At 40.5% G+C, this 20442-nt stretch overlaps 1 protein-coding gene across 4 annotated transcripts in view; it reads right to left on the bottom strand.

Annotated features, from left to right (window-relative positions):
• THRB (thyroid hormone receptor beta) overlaps nt 1–20442 on the bottom strand; it is a 438230-nt gene that overhangs the window by 237571 nt on the left and 180217 nt on the right. For all 4 annotated transcript variants that reach the window (XM_072651177.1, XM_072651176.1, XM_072651181.1 and 1 more), the window contains one exon: nt 5553–5625. The gene's annotated coding sequence lies outside the window, so the exon portion shown is untranslated. The remainder of the gene's footprint in view (nt 1–5552; nt 5626–20442) is intronic.

Below are 20442 nucleotides of genomic sequence, written 5' to 3'. Positions count from 1 at the left end.
GGTTCAGATCAAAACCTGCTTCTGGGAGAGGCCAAGGTAATGTTTTACAAAGGTGATGATCCCCTGTGTGCTGTGGACCACATCTTGTTCTATCCTGTTGCTATCCCAGGTAAAACTCCCACGAAATGAGGAGGTTCCAAGATCTAGTTACAGTGGTTTTATTATTTTTATTCACCTGGGTCTGAATTGCAGCCCAGTTCTGCCACTTACTACCTCAGTGACTTTAGGCAAGTCAACTCTCCAATTGAGCCTCATTTTATGCATCTGTAAAAAGAAGAGATCAGACTAGATGCCCTCTGAGGTTACTCCATACTCTGTATTTAAGATCCTGTGACTGTTCAAATTCTGTCACACCCCATTTACTTATGATCAATTATATGATTTTCCCATCATTTCAGCCCCTTGCCCCTTGCACTGTGCTTCCAATCCAACCTCTAACAAGAACAAATCATCTAGTCTTCCTGGGTCTTAGTCTCCTTATCTGTAAGATGGGAGGATTTGACCGGCTGTCCCCCGACATCCTCTGCAGCTCAACATGGGGGTTAATTGGCACCTTCTGACCAGTTAACAGCTCAGTAGCACTTCCATGGAAAAGCACTCAAGAGGAAGGAAGAGGAAATCACAATCCAGGCTACTCTGCATTTTTATATATTTTCTAAGAAAAAAAAATTGGTGAATGAAGAGGTGAAAACTATTGGCTAAAAGGAGACTTGAACATGATCTCCAATTAGCCTTGTTTTTCTTGACCCTCATTATTATGAATGACTGAGATGTGGTTCCTAACATCAACTAGACTACAAAAAACATGACCTAAAGAAATAGACATTTCAACAAAGTTGCCTCAGTGGGACTCATTAATTTGCTCATATTTACAGGAAAAAAATGTAGCTATAAATTTCTTCTCAGTATTTTTATAAAAGGGGGTTGTGTGATTAATTGAATCATAATGACCTGAAGAAAGAAATGTTTTCCAAGAGACATTGGAATAAAAAGGAGACCTGGAGTGAGAGTTGTACTTTCTCTCCTTCCCTCTGCCTCTGTATCTCTCTCTCTCTCTCTGTTTTCTGTCTGTCTCTCCCTCTCTTCCTTTATTTGTTATTCTCATTTTGCTACCATGCATGCAAACCTAAGCTTGTTGGATAAAAATCTCTGGCTAAATTAAATTTGGGTTGATTAAGAAATTGGTGTGCGTGTTCAGGCAAAGCATATTTATGTGGGGAAAAAAAAACAATGACAAACCTCGGTCACTTAAAAAAATTATTTTTTAGCTATGATTCAGAGTTACCATAACTTCATCACTGAACTGTGCCCTTGTCGATTTAAATCAGCATTGGGATTCAAAGAAACTTCAGCCTGTTGTTATGAAACATCAAGGTAGCAGAGAGTTCATTGGTCCTGAGAAAGGCATATGGTTGCTTTAAATCCCTGACCATTAAAAGGGTCCATAGATACCATCCTTTCTCTCTTGGCATTCCCCAAGACCACCTGCCACTCCTTTTCCCCTTGAAGCATTTAATAGCAAGTAGCCTTTGCCAGGGGCTCTGAGTTGCATTCTGATCTGGGGAAAACATTTTACTGCTTTCTTTCTGAAACCCAAATAGGACATTTAAATGCGGTTGCATCAGAACACACATACACTCACATACATATGTACATATACACACAAATACACACATATATGTGTGTATATATATATGTTTATATATAATAGAATGCCATTAGAACATGGATCTAATTTTTACATGGTCTAAGAAATATTTAAAAAAGACCAAATCACATTTCTTTAAGGTACCTAGCTTGATAGGACAGATCCTAATGGAGAGGCATCCAAGGACACCAAGCCTAAGAGTCTTGGGAATATCAGTGCCTTCTGGATCACCAGCTTGGCATCCAGTTTGCAGTCACCACTGAGGGAAACAGTCCCTGTGAAGAAGGAGCCCATCTTCCTCGCTACCAGCACCCATCAATGTCCAACTGCCACCAGTCATCAGGTAAGCTCCAAAGCCCCGGGGATGGCAGTGACCCCCAGACCACTGGAACTGCTTCCATGCTGACCATAGTAGCCTTCATCCCAGGAAGTGACAACCCATTTTGGGGATGCTGTCTGGCAACTGCTTTTGTGGGTGCCTAAGAACCGTAGTTATTCAAGACCTAGAAGGCGGAGTCCTCAACCTCAATGTCTCCAGCTCTATCAAATGATTCACAATCAGAAACCGATAGGATTTTATCAGTAGAAATGACATCAAAAGTGAAGCATTGCCATCTGGTTTATTGTTGCCACTTGACTTGCTTGTGAAATCTCCTTTCTATGTTGTGTCCACCCCACCTCCACTAGAAAGAGTAAGGACGGTCTTATCATTCTATTTGTATCCTCAGGGCAGCTAGGAGGCACCATAGTGCACAGAGTGCCAGACCTAGAGTCAGGAAGACTCATCTTCCTGAGTTCAAATCCAGCCTGAGGTACTTACTAACTGTGTGAACCTGGGCTAGTCATTTCCTCCTGTTTGCCTCTGTTCCCTCATCTGTAAAATGAGCTGGAGAAGAAAATGGCAAACAACTGCATTAACTCTGCCAAAAAAAAGCCAAAATGGGGTCACAAGGCATTGGATACAACTGAAATGACTGCACTTAGCACAGTGTTTAGCACATAGCACACACTTAACCTGCCATTCATTCATTCATTCATTAATCCTCCCATTTTCCTCCTAGTGATTCCCCTATTTGTTTCTGCCTCAGCATGCCATTAGGAGTTTCCTGCCACCTAATGCCGACCTACCTGTCCAGCTTCATCCCAAACAACTCCCATTCACAAACTGTTCTAGTGACACTGTCCTGGGGTTCCCTGAATCCTACATCCCACCTTCCATTCCCACCCATGGAAACAGGCCAGCCTCCATGCCTGGGATGCCCTTGTTCTTATCTTTGCTTCTCACAATCCTCACCTTGCTTCAAGATGCAGCTAAGGCATCACTCTCTTCTGCCCCCAGCATTGCTTTTCTCCCTTTTCATGTTCCCTCTCCTTGCTTCCCTCTGACCATGTTATGTCCTCTGGCAGAATATAAGCAGAGGATTGTTCGTCTGTCTGTGTGTCCCTGACCCTCCCAGGGCATGGTACAGTGCCTAGGTCAAACCAACAGGCATTGACCAAAGGATCACTGGGTGCCAAGTATTGTGCCACATGCAAGGGACCCGACAGGAGATGGGTTTGCAGCACTGATTTCATTAGGAAAGAGAACTCCTTCCCCAGAGAGGAAACTCCCTTCACCAAATGCAGCTTTGAGTCTTCTAGGGGAGTCAACAAGTATTTATTAAGGGCCTGTCATTCACAAGACACATCAGTGCTGGGGATTGTAAGGAAAACATCACCTGCTCTCGAGCACCTCAGGCACAGGCAGGATTTGAACTCAGGTCTTCCTGGCTTTGCGTACTCTGCCCATTTGCCTCCACAGGTGCTGTGCAGACAGTGACAGACACAAGGTAGTCCCTGCCTTCTTACATACTTGTATAAGTTAGTGAATTCTATATATTATCACGTGCATATATGTAAGTACACACATGCAAGTAAAAAAAAAAAAAGATGTTTTTGGAAAAAGATACTTCTAGTGAGGGATTTTAAAGGATGGTGGCAAGGAGAGATGGTATTCCAGGTACTGGAGGCAGCTTGTGCAAACCTCAGAGGCAGGAAATCACAGGATAACAGATCAGGAGCTGAAAAGACCCTCAGAGGCCACTGAGTCAGGGGGTTATATACCAGGAAACAGTATGTGGCTAAGTCTGGAGAGAATCACAGAGGGGGAGGAAAGTATATTTATCCTGAGGAAAAAAGGCTGGGGCCAAATTCTGAAGGTTGTTCTATATTTAAAGGAAAGTCTGTATTTTAGTCTATGGGCAATAGAGAGCCATTGAAGTTTCTTCAACAGGAGAGTGATCCACTCAACTCTCAGGTTCCACGTTGCCCCAGGAAGCCTTCTCTGATCCTCTCAGTCATCAATGCCTCGCTTCCCTCACAGCAATTTATTTGTACCTCCCTGAAGTTGATGGCTCGTTATTTAATGCTTTATTACCTGGGCATGACTTATCTCATGCCAGTTATGAGTCACCTTCTTTGGGGGGCAGAATGATGTGGGGAACAGGGCCCTGGATGTGGAGTCAGAGAGACCTGGATTCAGATCCCACCTCAGACACTTATTAGCTCTGTGACTCTGGCAAGCCCATGCCTCAGTTATGCATCTGTAAAATGAGGATGTTAGACTTGATAGCCTCTAAGCTTCCTCATAGTTTTAACTCACGATCCCATGATCCCTTGTCAGATTTGGACTGAGAGTTCTATCAAGGCTCAGACTGTGTCTTAGCTAAATTTCATATACTTTTCAGTGAACTTGGTTCAGTGATCTATATGCAGCAAAAGTTTAATGAAAGTTTGTTTGACTTGATGAATTTGAAACCTAATAACATTCTTTCTCTCTAGCCGGCTCATCGTCTTTAAAAATGTGGAAAAAACACACAAAGGCATATACAAGAACACACACACACACACACACACACACACACACAAACCCTCTTCTTCCTTGTCACACACAAGGACTAGATGGCACAGATCTGGTCACTCGGCTGCAGGGGATTGTCAGGAAGCCAAGTCGGGGGCCTGTAAGCGAGAGCCTTTGGACTGTAGGCTGTAATATTAGTACAAGTCATAATCAGATAAAACCACCCAAACTTAGAAGCCCGTACAATAGGCCAGAGGCCAGGGGGCTGGGGAGCGAGAGGGAGGGGAGGAAAGGCATAAAGACTTTATTCAAAGGCAGCCAGAGAGCTTTTCTGTATCCACCACTCGACCCTGGCCAAGCTTGAATGTCAAGCTATAGCGAGCAGAATGGTGGGTTGCTTGTTTTTGTTTTTGTAATGGTGAGGTTATAGTCTGCTAAAAAAAAAAAAATAAATGTGAAAGGGAAAGTGCCGCCATAACCCTAGCCACAGAGACACGAATGGGAACTTGTTGTTATAATGATGTAAACAAAAGATGCTCCAAATGATAGGCCAAGAGGCCAAACCAACGGCTTGGAATTACAAAACATCTTGGGATGAAAAGGAAAATTCCACAGACTTGTCAGGAAAAAAGTGTTGTCTGTAATTGGGGCAGGTGCTTAGTTCTACAGTGGGTCACCAGATTATTTTATTATCCAATTTGGGCATCTTGTTAGCATCTTACTAAGAAGAGAAGTGAAAAGGCCCAGTTAGATTCTGAAGAAATTGTCCCGATAACTAGGGGAAAATGGGTGTTTGTCGGTCGCTGTCCTAATTCCACCTCCCTTCCTGACCCCAGTGTATTCTCTTCCTTCTGTTTGTTTGTATTATGTCTCTTTAGCACATTTGGTGGGGGCTTTTTATCCACCGTAAGGCACCAGAGAGCTTAAAAAAATGTCAAAATGGTAGGAGTACAAAAGACAACCAGCAATAATTACATAATTTTCATTTAAAAATAAAACCTGAATTGAGATTTTAAGTATAAAGAGCTTCAATCCAAAAAACAAGAGTCAAACATGACCTCTTACCTTCTCATCCATCAAACCATGTTGGGAAGTCAACACGCAGAAGAGAGTGGCCACACCAAGAAAAACAGCCAATCTAAAAGAGGGAGACATAGACCAAAAGAAAATTAGCTCAAGGTTTTGTGAAACATCACATGTTTCTGTGTGAAAAGAAATCTGACTCAAAAACTTTATCTCCGTAGTAGCACAGAACCTGGCACATAGTAGATGCTTAATAAATGTTTATTAAATGATTGAGGTTAAGTACATTATTGTTGTTCAGTCCAACACCTCCACCAAGGGGGAACTCACTGCCTCCTGGGGCAGTACATTCTATACCAGGATAGAATCTACTCTCTACTAGGTACTAAACATAGTGAATCACATTCAGAGAGCTGAAAAGAGCCCAGAGTAGTAGGATAGAAGAGTCTGTGGAAGAGAGTAACATATAAAGAGACTGGGAAGTGGGGAAAGGGCCAGGTTATGAACAATAGAGGTTCCATGACCTGCCAAGGATCACAAAGCACATATGGGTCAAGGCAAGGCTTGAACTCAGTCTTTATGACTGTGAGGTCAGCTTGCCATCTTTTATGCTGCCTTAATTGGTCATGATTTAGTCAACTGTTACATTAGCCGAATTTGAAAATTTGATAAGCATGCCATCTCTGCTATCATCCAAATCAGTTACAAATTTTACCAGCTCATGGCCAGGTACATACCCCTAAGGTACTCTACTATAGCTAGTCTTCCAAGTTGAAACCTACGCATTCATCATGATTCTCTGAATCCAGCCGTTCATCTAGCTTTGAGTTCATCCAACTGTGTTATTTCCTCGTTGTTTTCTTTCCATCTTTTTCACAAGATTAGCATGAGAGGCTTAGTCAAATGTGTGTGAAAATCTACCATACCCCATATACAGGATCTATTAATCCTTTCATAAAAGGAAGTGAGACAAATCTAGCATGGCACATGGCTGTACTATCATCATTACTTCTTTTCCTAGGTGTCTACTAACCATTCCCTTAATGAATTCTAGAGCTTTTCCAAGCCCTTTCCCTCCTACACCATGATTCAAAAGACCTCAAGCAATTGGAACATTGGGAAAAATCTACTGAATGAGGATAAATGGAAAATCTTACACATGCACTCAAAAAATCAGCTTCCAGGGACATGATGTGGGAAATTTTACTGGAATCCAGTCAGTCAATCAACATTTCTTCTGTGTGCCAGACACCAGGCTAAGTGAAGGAGATACAAAAAAAGCTGAAAGACAGTCCCTGCTCTTGAGGAACTCACAATCTCAGGTGAAAGAGAACTGAAAAAAGAGTATCCAGAAAACTCAGTATGTGTGAGTGCATGTGGAGATCAACATGAGACAGAGGGTTCAGGATGAGGGAAGTGATTGTTTCTTTGCCTTCTGATCTGATTCTAGCTGGGTACCACATTTTAGGAAGGGTACTAATAATCTGTCAAATAGCAAGCAGAGAGGGACCTTCACGAAAGCATATCCATACCATCAGATTCCCACTGGGAATTTATGTTTTCTCAGGCACACAAAGGATAAACCATCTCTTTTCCAATGAGAGCTCAGGCCACTGGCCTTGATGGAAACACATGTGCCCCAACAAAAGGAGACCAGTGGGGTTAGTCTAGACACTACAGGGGTAGAATTCACTGGTTTCTGATATTGAGCTCAATGGTGTTATCTTATTCAGAGGTACTGCCCTGGAAATAATTATACAGCAAGACTGAAAAGAGGACAGGCTCAGAAAAATGTGAGCTTCTACACATAATGGGTGCTTATCTGCACCCCATGGCAAGGCATGCATGGCATTCCCCACTACAGCATCAGAAGAATTGGGGCCAACTAAGTTAAGGGCCAGACTGAGGCTAGAGCCCATTGAGCAAGTAAATCTTGATGCAACCTGATAGTGAATAAGCTCTGCTGACTTCTGTCTTCAGGTAGATGCTATTCCTCTGTATCAAACTCAAGCTGGCTCTTGTCATCACACCTGCCTCCTGTCAAATTCTGCGAGTAGATTTTGTCATGCACTGAATGTGGGTTCTTGTGGACTTTGCAGCTCTGTCTTTTGAATATATCCTTCCAGACAAACCTGACTTTGAACTCCTTTCATCCTGTTTTGCATACTGTGGCAAAACCTGGCAGAGATAAGCTGGGTCAGTGTTCGATGTACCATATATCAAAACTGTTTGCTTTGGATTTGCCAGACTTTTTTATTTTTCTTACAGTTTATTTTAAAATATTGTTAGGTCACACTTAATAGTTGAATTCATCTAACTATTTTTAGGTCACCTGCCTAAGCTATAGTCTCCAGATTCTGCTGAATGAGGACATTTTAAATATTCAGACTGAAATGTTCAAATGTAACTTGTTCATTCCTGGAAAATCAGACAAGTGAGGACTCCCATGATTGAAGACCAGGAATATATGCTCTGAATAGTAACTAATGATAAATCATCAACTACAACAAAATGCTTTTCACTTGGGCAACGGTGGTGGACTTAGAACTAATATATGATGATACTTCAAAGGGCCGGGATTTTACAGGTGTGGGACACTGCCTCGACTGATGCAGATCACAGTTCCTCTACAACTTGGGAGACTGTCTTTCAGAACTGCTATGGCCAAAAAACCAAAAAATTATGACGATAATCAACTTTCGGTATACCTCTTAGAAATTAGCCTTGCTGTAACTAGGTGTGACAGGCAATGATTCTTCAGTTTGGCAGAACCGATGAGGACCTAAGCTACTGAAGCATCACCTTCAAGGACCTAGCAACTGATAGTTCCACTTTGAGGCAAATACCCCAAGTAAGTCAAAGACAGAAAGAAAGGTCTCATACACACCAAAATGCTCATATTATCACTTTGTGTAATATCAAAAACTAGAAACAAAGATGCTCACTGATTGGGGAAAAGCTAAATACATTGTGGTATGTGATTATAATGGAATATAATGGTAGCATAAGACATAAAGAGAAATATGGAAAGCTTTATACAAATGAATGAAAAATGAAGCAGGACCAAAAATACAATATACAGCATGACTACAGTGATGTAAATGGAAAGAACAATTAAAAAAAGACAAAGGTGAGTGTTGTATAATTAATTATAATGACCAATTATAATGAATAAAATGTACCTTCCCAATCTTCATTGCAGAAGTGGTAGACTCTGAGTGTAGAATGCTGCCTATAATTAATACTGGACTTCTAAGAGTTGATATAGGTGAACCACTGAAGAAACCAACATAAAGTTTCCAAATTTTCCCAATAAAATGTTTCCTAAGTATTACACATACCATAGGATCTCTACCATGTTTTTCACTATAACTCCAGGACAAAGCAAATTAAAACTAGAGGTTTAAAATCATGCCAGTTTTTGCAAAAGAGTGACAGCAAGGAAGGAAATGAAAAGAACTCGGGCCAGTCTTGGGACCCTTCCAACTTCAACAGGTACTTTTAGCATTCTAGGACAAGTCATTTGAAAAATATGCATCTGTGACTATATGGCCATTGCTAAAAGGAGCCAGTGACTAACTTTATTTGCATTGGATTTAAAGAAAAGAAATGGGAGTCAACCTTGGAACAAACCTGGTCTAGTCTGTGTGTTCTGTGGGCATTTTAAATTCAGATTCAAATATATTAATTGTGTAGGATTTTCTGCACATAATGCCTGATTTAAATTTGGAGTAAATTTATTTCTGGGCAGGAAATGGTTCACTTTGTAGCTATCTGACCTGAGGTTAGGCAGGCTCAACTTCCCATGACTGCTTTCAATTAATGCAAAAGAAAGGTTAAAGTGTAAATAAAGTTCCCATTCATTGAGTTTGACTAATAGGTTATTTATAAATGGTTCCCAAATTGGTTTTTTTTTCTGTGTATGGTAACTAGGTACTAAATTAATCTCCTGAAAGAACACAATAAGATAAGTAGGCATAAATTTTGCTGCAAAGATTGAGTATTTAAAAAAACCCCAGAAGTTAAAAATATATTTTAAAATTGAGCCAAAAGATTACATTGGAAAGTTAATAGAGCGTGGGGGAAGGGAAGCTAAACTCTCTTTCTTCCTTCTGGATACATTTCCCTTCTCTCCTTCTCCCAAGTAAGATCAAGCAATAAACATGTATTGAGTACCTACCATGAGGCACTGTATTAGAGGCAGATGTCTTCATTAGAAGCTGATTTAAAACCACTATGCTGATGCTGAGAATTATGTGCAATATTCAGGGAAATAAATGAAAATTATAAGAAATCTTCACATTAACCCCAAATATGTCTAATGTCACAGGTGTCTTTCCCCTTAAAGATACCAGGCTCAAGATACAGCACGTCTATTAGGCTATCCACTCTGGCTCCCTGGTATTCAGACAATTTGTTTTTATGATCTTTTCCCCCATGTCTGCCACCCCTTCCTGGCACTGGTGAATAGCCAATCATCTACAACTTACTAGACTAAGTGAAGCCACAGTTGGATTATTGAGTTCTAGCTGAGTATTAATAGCAAATGATAACATTAAAAGGGAATTTCACTGAATCTCCATGTAAATTTCCTCCTAAGCCAATCATCACTTCAAAAATAATCATGGATAGCAACTTCATCAGATATTTCACCAATGAAACAGCCTCCTAGGAAAAGAAGAAAGAGGACAAAGACCCAACCATTTAGAGAGAAGGCAGCAAAACAGTACTATCTTCAAAACGTTCTATTAAAATATGAACAGAATAAGAAGAAAAGCAAGGATGATAAACCCACAGCTAGAAAGAGCCTAGCCCAATTCCTTCATTTTACTGAGGAGATTCAGGTAAGTGAAATGTTTTTCCCAAGGTGACACAGAAGCAGGAAGAATCAGACACTGGAGATGATCAACATTGTTTCCTCTATTACTTAGAATAAATGTTTTCTGCTGTTGTTGGTAATTCTATAGCTTATTGAAGTTTGCACTGTGTTTTCAAACAATAATAAATTTAAAGCTGTAAGGGACCTTGTGTGCTACCCAGTCTAACTGTCTCATTTAACAGATGAGGAAAAATGAGGTCCAGAGAGATAAAATGATTTCCTGAAGGCAGGAAACAACATTTCCCCCACATCCCCCATTCATTTGAGATAACGGTATTTGAGTCAATCTTTTGGACCAGATTTTTTTTCAATCTGCAAACCAGCCCTGATTTAGTTTTTCAAAGATACTATGGGGACTTGATAATATCTGTAAGTCTTCAATGCAAGAGTTTTTATTTTCATGTTTTCATCACTCTTACTGTCACTGATTTTCACAGTAATTCAATTTAATTCAAAAGTTTTTTTTTTTGAGGGGGAGGGGAAGATGGTATTTTTTTTCCTACAGCAAACAATGAGCCTAAGGTGAAATTATTCTTAAATACCAGCTTGGCTTAGCTATGTACATGCAAGACAGGTTTCCCATTCACAGAAAACTTCCTCCTAGCAAAGAGATCTATTAAATTCAGAGAACTCTATAGAGCTATGTCAAAGCCATTATCTTTGCTTTGAGCTCAGTGGGATGCACAGAATCCGACTTAAGTGGGAAGCATTTCCACTGCCAAGATGGTGAGGTTTGCATGCCTCACAAATCCTTTTGAACAATGTCCATATGTAGCTTGAATCAGAAATCTGTAAGATTTATATTATCAATCCCCATTTTTTCAAATGATGCTGACTACTTTGGTTAGAATTTGAGAGGTCCTAGATAGTCTTCTGAACTTGGGCAGAACTTAACCAATAATTCCCAGAGAGGTCCAGCAACTTGCAAATGTGCAGGTTTTCCCACACTAGCCAAACTAGGTGTATACTCTGTGGTAAGCCCAACTTCCTTCCATGGCAAAGCTCTTGTCAGCAAAATGATAATGTCTCAGATCAAATTATAGACAAAAAACAATTATTTTCTTAAAAAAACTTCCTTAGTTCTAAAAGCAGTATGATAAAGGGATGTTTCCTTTAGGGTAGGAAGACACGGGTTGAAGTCCTGTCTCTCACACACATCCTATCTGTGTTACCTTGGAAAATCTACTTAACCTCTCAGCTCCCCGCAACTCCAAATGATTCTCTGTGATTAAGTTATAAAGAAGCTGCTGATTTGTCTCAGCGGATGGAGTTTTCATATTAGGAGTTCCCTAGGCTGGTGAAGCCACAGATCTGTACAAAAACAAAATAGAAAAAAAAGGTTCCAAATGAACAAAATGTTGGGAAATCATTTCTAAGAGAATGGAAAAAGCTGACATTTAATCACCACTGAGATGCTGATGACCTGTCCACCTCATGTATATTTACCAAGGTAAGCTTGTTAGTAGAAGGAGGACATTCCACTTGGAGGAATTCACTGGGGTGAAAAAGTACTGATTTGTTCCCCCAGGATTCTTGGTGAAGTCAAAGGTTGCTGAACCAACTTTTTACATCATTGTTGACAATTACTGAAAATGGAATGGTAGAGATCAAATCCTAGAAATCTTTTCCAACACATTTCTGGCTGTTTAGCAATGGAAATACAGGCTTTGGTTATTATCTCTTCTCTTTCTAGATTCTGCTACACTAGATTGTTCTCCCACCTACTCCTTCAAAGGAAGGCATGGCTTTCATTGTGAGGGCAAGCTATTATTCAAGGACTTCAATAAAATATGCCAGAGGAAATTTTTTTCTGGTGTTCAATTGTATCTGACTCTTCATGATCCCGTTTGGAGTTTTCTTGGCAGAGATACTGTAGTGCTTTAACATTTCCTTCTCCAGTTCATTTTACAGATGAGGAAACTGAGGAAAACAGGGTTAAGTGACTTGTCCAGGGTCGCACAGCTATTAAGTATCTGAGGCTGGATCTGAACTCAGTTCTTCCTGATTCCAGCCCTGGCACTCTATCCACTGTACCATCAAGTTGCTTAAGGCAGGGTAAACTACTGGGCATAAAAAGACATTTAGGATTAGCAGCAGGGATTAAAGATGGAAATATTCCCAGTATGCTGGGAATAAGAGCTATCATAAATTTATATGTACGTACATATATGTAAATGTGTATGTATATGTCTATATACACAGAACATAATATAACATGTTATATCTGTAACATGTTATATTATATTAATTATAACATTATTTTATATAGAGAGATTCTCAGATATCTTTTGTCCCATATTCAGGTATGAAAACACTGTGGTTCTGGAATAACTTGATATTAATCAGTAAATCTTCAGTCTACAAGGGCACCAATGGTCTAAATGTGTGTTGCACTCGGGTCACATGTCAAGAGTTAGGCAAGTCAATTCAATTTAACCAATATTTATCACGTATCTATTTTTGCAAGGTACTTTATTATGTGCTGGTTTCTGCCCTTGGTGAGTTCATAATCTAGTAGAAAATGTAATTACTTTGCAATGAAATATTTTGCATATACCTGGGCAGCTAGGCAGGACAATGAATAAAGTCTTGGGCTTAGAATCAAGAAAATAATCTTCATGAGTTCAAATCTGGCCTCAGACATTTATTAGCTGTGTGATCCTGGACAAGGATCACTTAACTCTGTTGTCTCAGTTTCCTTATCTATAAAATTAGCTGAAGAAAGAAATGGCAAACTATTCCAGTATCTGTGCCAAGAAAACCTCAAATAGGGTCATGAAGAGTCAGACAAAACTGAAATGACTGAACAACATCTATAAACTTGTGTTTTCCATTCCCTGTCACTCCCCAGTAGAATATAAGCACATGGAGGGTAATCTCCCTGTAGCTGTGTATGGCACAAAATAGATGCTGAATATAAATGATTGTTGAATTGAATTAAATTGAGAAGTCCACTTATGAGGGGTGTACCTTTGGACAAATCATGGCTCCTATTCAGATCCCAGTTTTCTTATCTGTAAAAACAAAGAGCCTGGACTCTTTTTCTAATTCTAAAAAGATGACTTTCTACCTGCTTTGGTCTAGAACACCCAGAGGAATCGGTCTAATTTCTTAATGACTTGAGTGCAAAAAAAGCCTTTGGGTAGTTTATTCTAAACCTTCCCTGCCAGATTTTGATCTACTTGATTGAGGGTGGGGATGGAACCATGGATTTAGAATTGGTTTTAGGTTCTGGAAGTACAGGCTAACTCATAGAATATACCCCAAAGAAAAGTCGTGATTTTCATAGGGCAATGTAACTGAAAGAGCACTAGATTTATAGTCAAAACAACTGAGTCTGATTCTGAGTGCTAGGATTTACTGGATCTGTGTCTTTGCACAAGGTACTCTAACTCTCTAAATATCACTTTCCTTATTTGTAAAATAGGCTACGATTATAGTCATACTTACCTCCCAAAGCTTGAGGGCATCAAATAAGATGTCTGTACATCTTTACAACACATTATATAAGTATAATCTATTTTTATATGGTCATTTGCCAGCACCAAAATAAGACCATATGCTCTCCAAGGGTGTGAAAATAATGCAGAATTACACCTAAATTACCATGCACATATGTTATTCTCTCCTGTTTTTTAGACCTCCAGAGAGTCCCTGGACTCTTTCCCTCACTGACAACATCTATCAATGCTTATCATCAAGAGACCTCCCTTAATGTCTAATCCACACTCTTCTATGCTCTGTACCCAAGATATGCAGAGAGGTCCTATTGACCTTCCTTGGAGGAGGAAGAGAAAGGAACATAGGAGAGAGATAGTGTCAGTACCGTGGCCAGGGCTGTTGAGGAAGCCGAGAGCTTTGAGATGTCAGTGATACCTGGAAAAGCCCTGAGTAGCTCCCGGCTGAGCTGAATTGAGCTGCCTCACCCTTCCTATCACCATAGGGTAGAGGTATACAACAGAGAGGATGGATTTAAGAAGACAACGTGGACTTTCTTATGGGGAGTAATAGACTAACTGTACTTATGAAGCCTGGCAGTAGTTTCAGTTGCTTTCTGAGAGGACCATAGACTCAGGTTTGGGATTTATACTACTCCATGATCGAGATAGTCTGGTGTCTTCTCTGACATAGGCATGCCTCTGTGTGCCTCCTCAGCATGCTAACCCCTGAGAAAGCCGCCAGAGGAACCCTGTGTATTTTCTGCTTCCCCTCCTCCAGTTTTCTTGCACACCACAGTTCTGCTTAGCACCACTCCCTTAGTGCTGGGGAACATCGTGAGTCTTTTGAGATTTGGCAAATCTGGGTTGATAAGGTCTTCATGACACAGCCTTGGAGAGAACCTCTGAAATGGCAACTGTCTGAGATTCCATCCCACAAGCCTTTAGGATGTGATGTAGGTGCCACCACTTTATTCAGTCTTTTCAACCTGGCATTCGAAGCCCTCCATAAACTTGCTCCTACCTATCTTTCCTGTTTCATTTCCCACTACTCCCTTTCATGCTCTCTTCATTCCTGTTTGACTGACCCTAGTTGCTTTCTGTTCATGAGATTTCATCTCTTGCCTGCGTCTTTGCAGAAGTGAGTTCCATGGAAGCTATGCTTTCCCTCCTTGGTTCCACCTTGCAGCATTCTTCCTGAAAGAACAGCTCAGGTGGCATCTCCTACAAAAAGTCTTTCCAGATCTCCTGGTTATTAGTCAGTCAATGAGCATTTGCATGTACTTCCTTTGTGCCAACGTCAGTTCTAAGTACTGGGGATACAAAGCAAGGCAAAATAAAATAAAATAAAGTCATCTCTGAGACGACTTTATGTTACTTTGTGTGCATGTTGTATCCCATTTCCTCCTCCCTCCTCCCTCCTCTTCCCCTAAGAAAATGTAAACTGCTCAAGCGCAGGACCATTTGCATCTTTTTATCCTCAGTGACTGGTACATAGTAGGTGCTAGATAAAGGTTAATTGGATTGAAGTATAACTATTCCAAATTCTCAAATTCCTGAGTGCTGAGTGCTCTCTCTCTCTCTCTCTCTCTCTCTCTCTCTCTCTCTCTCTCTCTCTCACACACACACACACACACACACATACACCCTAGCCCTTTCACATTATGACAACCTTTGGATGTTTGATCCAAGAGCCCTTCTATTTGACTCACATGCGTCCTTCTTTTGAAAAGTTTTATGAGGTTTGTGCAAACTTCAGAGCACTATGGGTTAGCTCTTAGCAGAAATAAAGGATTGGGGATTTTCTTGTCATTTTTTCATTGTTCTAAGAAGGCTAAAAGTAACGTTTTCTTTTGACACAGGTCTCCTCTACCAGCACATTCCTTAACCCTTAGCACAAGAGCCATGCACTGGGAAATATATCAAATTTATACTGTCATTCTGGAAGTCTTGTATATGTTTTCTGTGGGCAATGCTTCACCCACGTTCCACTTGGTAAGGAAATAGAAAAATCTACCTCCCCTGCTTCCCCCATTCCCACCCCAGAGCTGGGAAACCAATCCAGGCCAAGTGCCTCTTACTCAACCCTTCAACCAATTGCAGAGACAGGAGCAGAACTCATCAGTTTCTGATTCCTAAGCCATAGAGTCATGTCACTCTGGGAATATAGACCTCAACGCCCATAGGACAAGGATTTCCTGTCCTTCCTCTCCAATGGCGTCAGTAGCAGTCAGCACGTGTGACTGTAGCTCTGTGATGGATTTTGCTTCTAGTATCTCACAGGGAACAATTTTTTTTTTTTTTTTTGCCATTGACTCTGCTTCCTATAGACTCACCCTTACCTCCAGCCCACCTGAATGTTTTAAAAAGAAATCCGAGGATCTGTATTTGGAAATGGAGGGTCACTGCGATCTCTCAACACTGATAGGATCTAAATATTTAGAGACTTGGGTTTCCTTTATCATCAAAGCCACAGGATTAGGGAATGATCTAGAGCCAGAAAGGAATTTTAGACCCTCCAGTCTAGCTTCTCATTTTAGAGATGAGGAAATTTAGGCCCAGGAGGTTAAGTGATTTGCTCAAGATCATATGAGAAGTAAAAGGCTGAAACAGGATTTGAACTCAGGCCCTGTGACTCCACATTCAGCCCTTCCACTTCAACACTCTTGTTATGAATGAAATCCTTGTTTGACTTTTAAGTTTGGTAACCACAGAGCAAACAAACATTTGGAGAAAGAATTAGCTCAGACATAAAAGAATGAACTTGACCTCCTTAAGGCACAAAGAAATTTCTCCAAGAGAAAGGTACCAGAAAATTCATTTACAAACCCTTTTTGGGTGTTGTCAATCAAAGTTTTTCATGCCCACCCCACTAAATCCCCCCCAAAACCATGACCTGGATCATTCTTAGTCAGGTTCCCATCCAGGCTTATCTTTAATATGCAGAGAGAGGAAAATAGGTTCGGGGCCAAGCAACACAGGAAGGTTCAGTCATGCTCTTGTGTGGACAGGGCTGTTGGCTGACACAGACAGGAGGGTTACTAAGGGTGAAAGTATCTGCCAAATAAGGGGGGACTCGTCCATGGGATCAAACAGATCCCCTCTTCCCCAGGAAGAGGACACTAAGTTTTATTTCTGTTCCACTGTCAAGTAAATATTGTTGCCACTGGGAAATGACTAAACAAATTATGGTACATGAATGCAATGCACTGTAAGAAATGATGAAAAGGAAAAATTCAGGGAAGGGGATCCAACACTGAGTGAAATAAGAAGGTCCAGGAAAATGACACACCAAGGCAATATAACACAGCACTTTTACTATGACTTGTTTAGAAAGTAGATGGAAATAGTTTTTTTTAAAGGAAAATGTAGTGGTCATGCTATCCCTGGTGAACAGTTGAGAAACAATTCTTCCCTCCTTTCTTTGCAGGGACAGGGGATTCTGGGTGTGAAATATTGCACATATACTTACTCATGGCTGCTGTGTTGGCTACTTTAGTGAACTGCTTCTTTTATTTATTTATTTTTATCTTTGTTACAAGGGATAGCATGTTATATAAAAGGGATATATTCAGGATGAGAGTGATATAAAAATAAATGACAAATAAAAGAAGATTTTTTTTTTAAAAAGTTCTGTTGCTTGTTAATGTCAACTTTTTGGAAAGTGATCAGCTGGCTGTGAATGGAAAAAGGGTGGCCAGGCCAGACTCACCAGTGACATTTATACGGAGAAAGTGAACCATCCTGGGTACTCACCCTTTGTGGGGCCATGTATGGGAGATGCTAGTCTGGGACGACCTATTTTCACTGGCACACAATGCCTTCTCTTTCCAGAACAGCCATAGGAATTTAAAACAGCATCACATCACCCCATGAACAGCATTATCAGCCAGAACGGTCTCACTTAAAACTTAAAAGTTAAACGGAGATATCTTGAAGACCTATTAATAACTCAGTCCCCTTGCATACCTGCTGTGGCTAATACTACCTAACTCTCCAGAAACAAAGGCAAAATAGAAGCAGCACTCTCCATAGGGAAGAAAGGAAAATGAACAGCGAGAAAAGTGATGGCTTATTTATTAAAAACAATAATTGAGGCAGTGAACACACCCGGTCTGTAAACAAGTCTTGCCAACGTGCATTAAACAGCAGTTAACATGTAAACATGGCGATCAGATGTAGAGATATAAATTACTGATGGTAGAAAGTCTTCTCTCTGATTCAGTGAATTTGACAGAGAGATTTATCCTTTCCCATCATAAAATCCACTGAAAAAGGGAAGGGGGAAAGGAGTAAGCATTTATGGAGTCCTTATTCCTTCTGAGCACTGTGTTAAGCACTTTACAAATGTAGACCTTCACCCTATGAGACGGCAAGAAACTGCCCCTTAAATTAAGAGGTGGTTAGATAATGCAGAAGATAGAGAGTAGGACTTGAAGAAAGGAAGGTCTGAGATGGAATCCTGACTCAGATATTAGCTCTGTGCCTCAAGTTCTTCTTCACTCCAATCCATTCTCCATTCAGCCATTGAATTAATTTTTCTAAAGTTCAAGTCCGACCGTGTGATTCCCTACTCAATAAATTTCAATGGTCCCCTATGGCCTCCAAGTGCTATGTTTGTTTTTCAAAGTCCTTCGTAATCTACACCCTCCCCCTTCCAGTTTTCTTACACCTTACTCCTTTGCATGTACTCTTTGATCAGGTCGGTCTGTCTGTGTGATTATCACGAGCAACAGTTTCTGTTGATTTAGTTATTTTTCCTTGTGTTCATTAAAAGGACCATTCCCGACTACTTCTTAAAGAAGCCTATTCACTCAATGGGTGCTACCTCCCTCTAAGTGAGTACTTGAAAAGGCCAGCCTAAAAAAGCCAAGGTCTCCCGTTGCATCCTGGGTCATCTCCAATCATCCTGGTGAATATCTGGTCACTGGAGGAGAAAGTGAGATTGGTGACCTTGCATAGCCCTCCCTCCCTCAAAACAAAGCCAAGTGCAAGTCTCGTCATCATTTCTCTGATGTCATGGTCTTCTTCAAAAAGGAAGGACAAACACAGACTGATCTGGTGACACTGGCCTCCTGGTTGGTCCTTTTCTCTGTACTCCAGATATTTTCTCCGGCTCTCTGCCAGGCCTGGAATGCTCTCCTTCCTCACATCCCTGGCTTCCTCTTTGACAGAAAGTCTTTTCCAAGCCCTCTTAATTCTATTGCCTTCCCTTTACTCATTATTTCCTGTTTATTCTGCATACAGCTTGTTCGTGCAAATTTGTTTGTTGTCTTTCCTACAACATTGTAAATTCCTTGACGGTAGGGACTGTCTTTTGCCTCCTTTTGTATCCTTGGCTCTTAGCACTGTGCCTGGCACTTAGCGGGCACAATAAATGTTTATTGATAGAGATTAACTTTGGGCAAGAGACTTACCTTCTCTCGGTACATCAGTTTGGGGTATAATATAAGCACCCGTCTCCCATGGTTATGAGGCTGGTGAGTTAACATACGTAAGGAACTTTGCAAACCTTAAAGAGCTTATAATAAAAATGCTAATAGTAGTAGTAGTAGTAGTAGTAGTAGTAGTAGTAGTAGTAGTAGTAGTAGTAGTAGCAATATTAATAATAATAGCCAGCATTGATGTAGTAAGATTCTGATTAGTATGAATAATGAACCCTGTAAAGTAGTTGCATCATTCAAATCTGCACTTCACATTTCCATTGGGCTGAAACCACTGACCATATTTTATATAATTATAAATTCAAATAGTGTAAATTTGAACACTTTCCATGACTTCAGGAGATTCTTTACTTCCATTAATTAAAACCAGCCTACAGAGGGCTTCAAGATTTGCGAAGCACTTTACAAATATTACCTCATTTAATCCTCACAAGAACCCGGGGAGGAGGGGGTTGGGACTGTTGCTATACCCATTTTAAAGTTGAGAAAACTAAGGCAGACAGATGTTAAGTGACATACTAGGTATCATAGCTAGTATATGTTGGAGGCCAAATTCGAACTTAGGTCTTCTTGACTTAGGTTCAGTACTCCACACATTGTGCTACCTAGTTGCTACATCATCATCATAATTGTTGCTATTATTAATTATTATTAATATTATTATGGATTTAGAGCATCTAGGGAGCTTGAATATCATCTAATTTAATCCCTTCATTTAATAGATTAGGAAACTGGGGACTGGAAAGTAGAAATGACTTGCCCAAGATCACACAAGTAATACAGTTGAAGAGTGAGGAGTGAATCTAGTATACTTTCCACTCCAAACCTAGTACTCTACCCATTGCTTATGAAATCCATCAGGCAAGTATGGTGGTACATGCCTATAAGACCTGAAGTAGCAGGGAACCTAAAATTGATGGATCTCTTCAGCTCAGGAGTTCTGAGCTTTAGTGGGATAAGCTGATCAGTTGTCTGTACTAAGTACAGCCTCAATAGGCTAAGCCCCTATAAGTGCTGGGCCACCAGTTTCCTAAGGAGGGGAGAAACAGCTCAGCTCAGAAAGGAAGCAAGTTGAGTTTCTTGTGCTGATTAACAGGATTTGTCCATGAGTAAATATTTTACTTCTAGCCTGGGTGAGAGAGGTAGACCCAGTTTCTAAACAACAAACAAAC

This window comes from Notamacropus eugenii, chromosome 3 (assembly GCF_028372415.1).
Source record: "Notamacropus eugenii isolate mMacEug1 chromosome 3, mMacEug1.pri_v2, whole genome shotgun sequence".
Lineage (NCBI taxonomy): Eukaryota > Metazoa > Chordata > Mammalia > Diprotodontia > Macropodidae > Notamacropus > Notamacropus eugenii.
The sequence above is the reverse complement of the archived record's forward strand: the minus strand, read 5'-3'. Positions and strand labels throughout refer to the sequence as shown.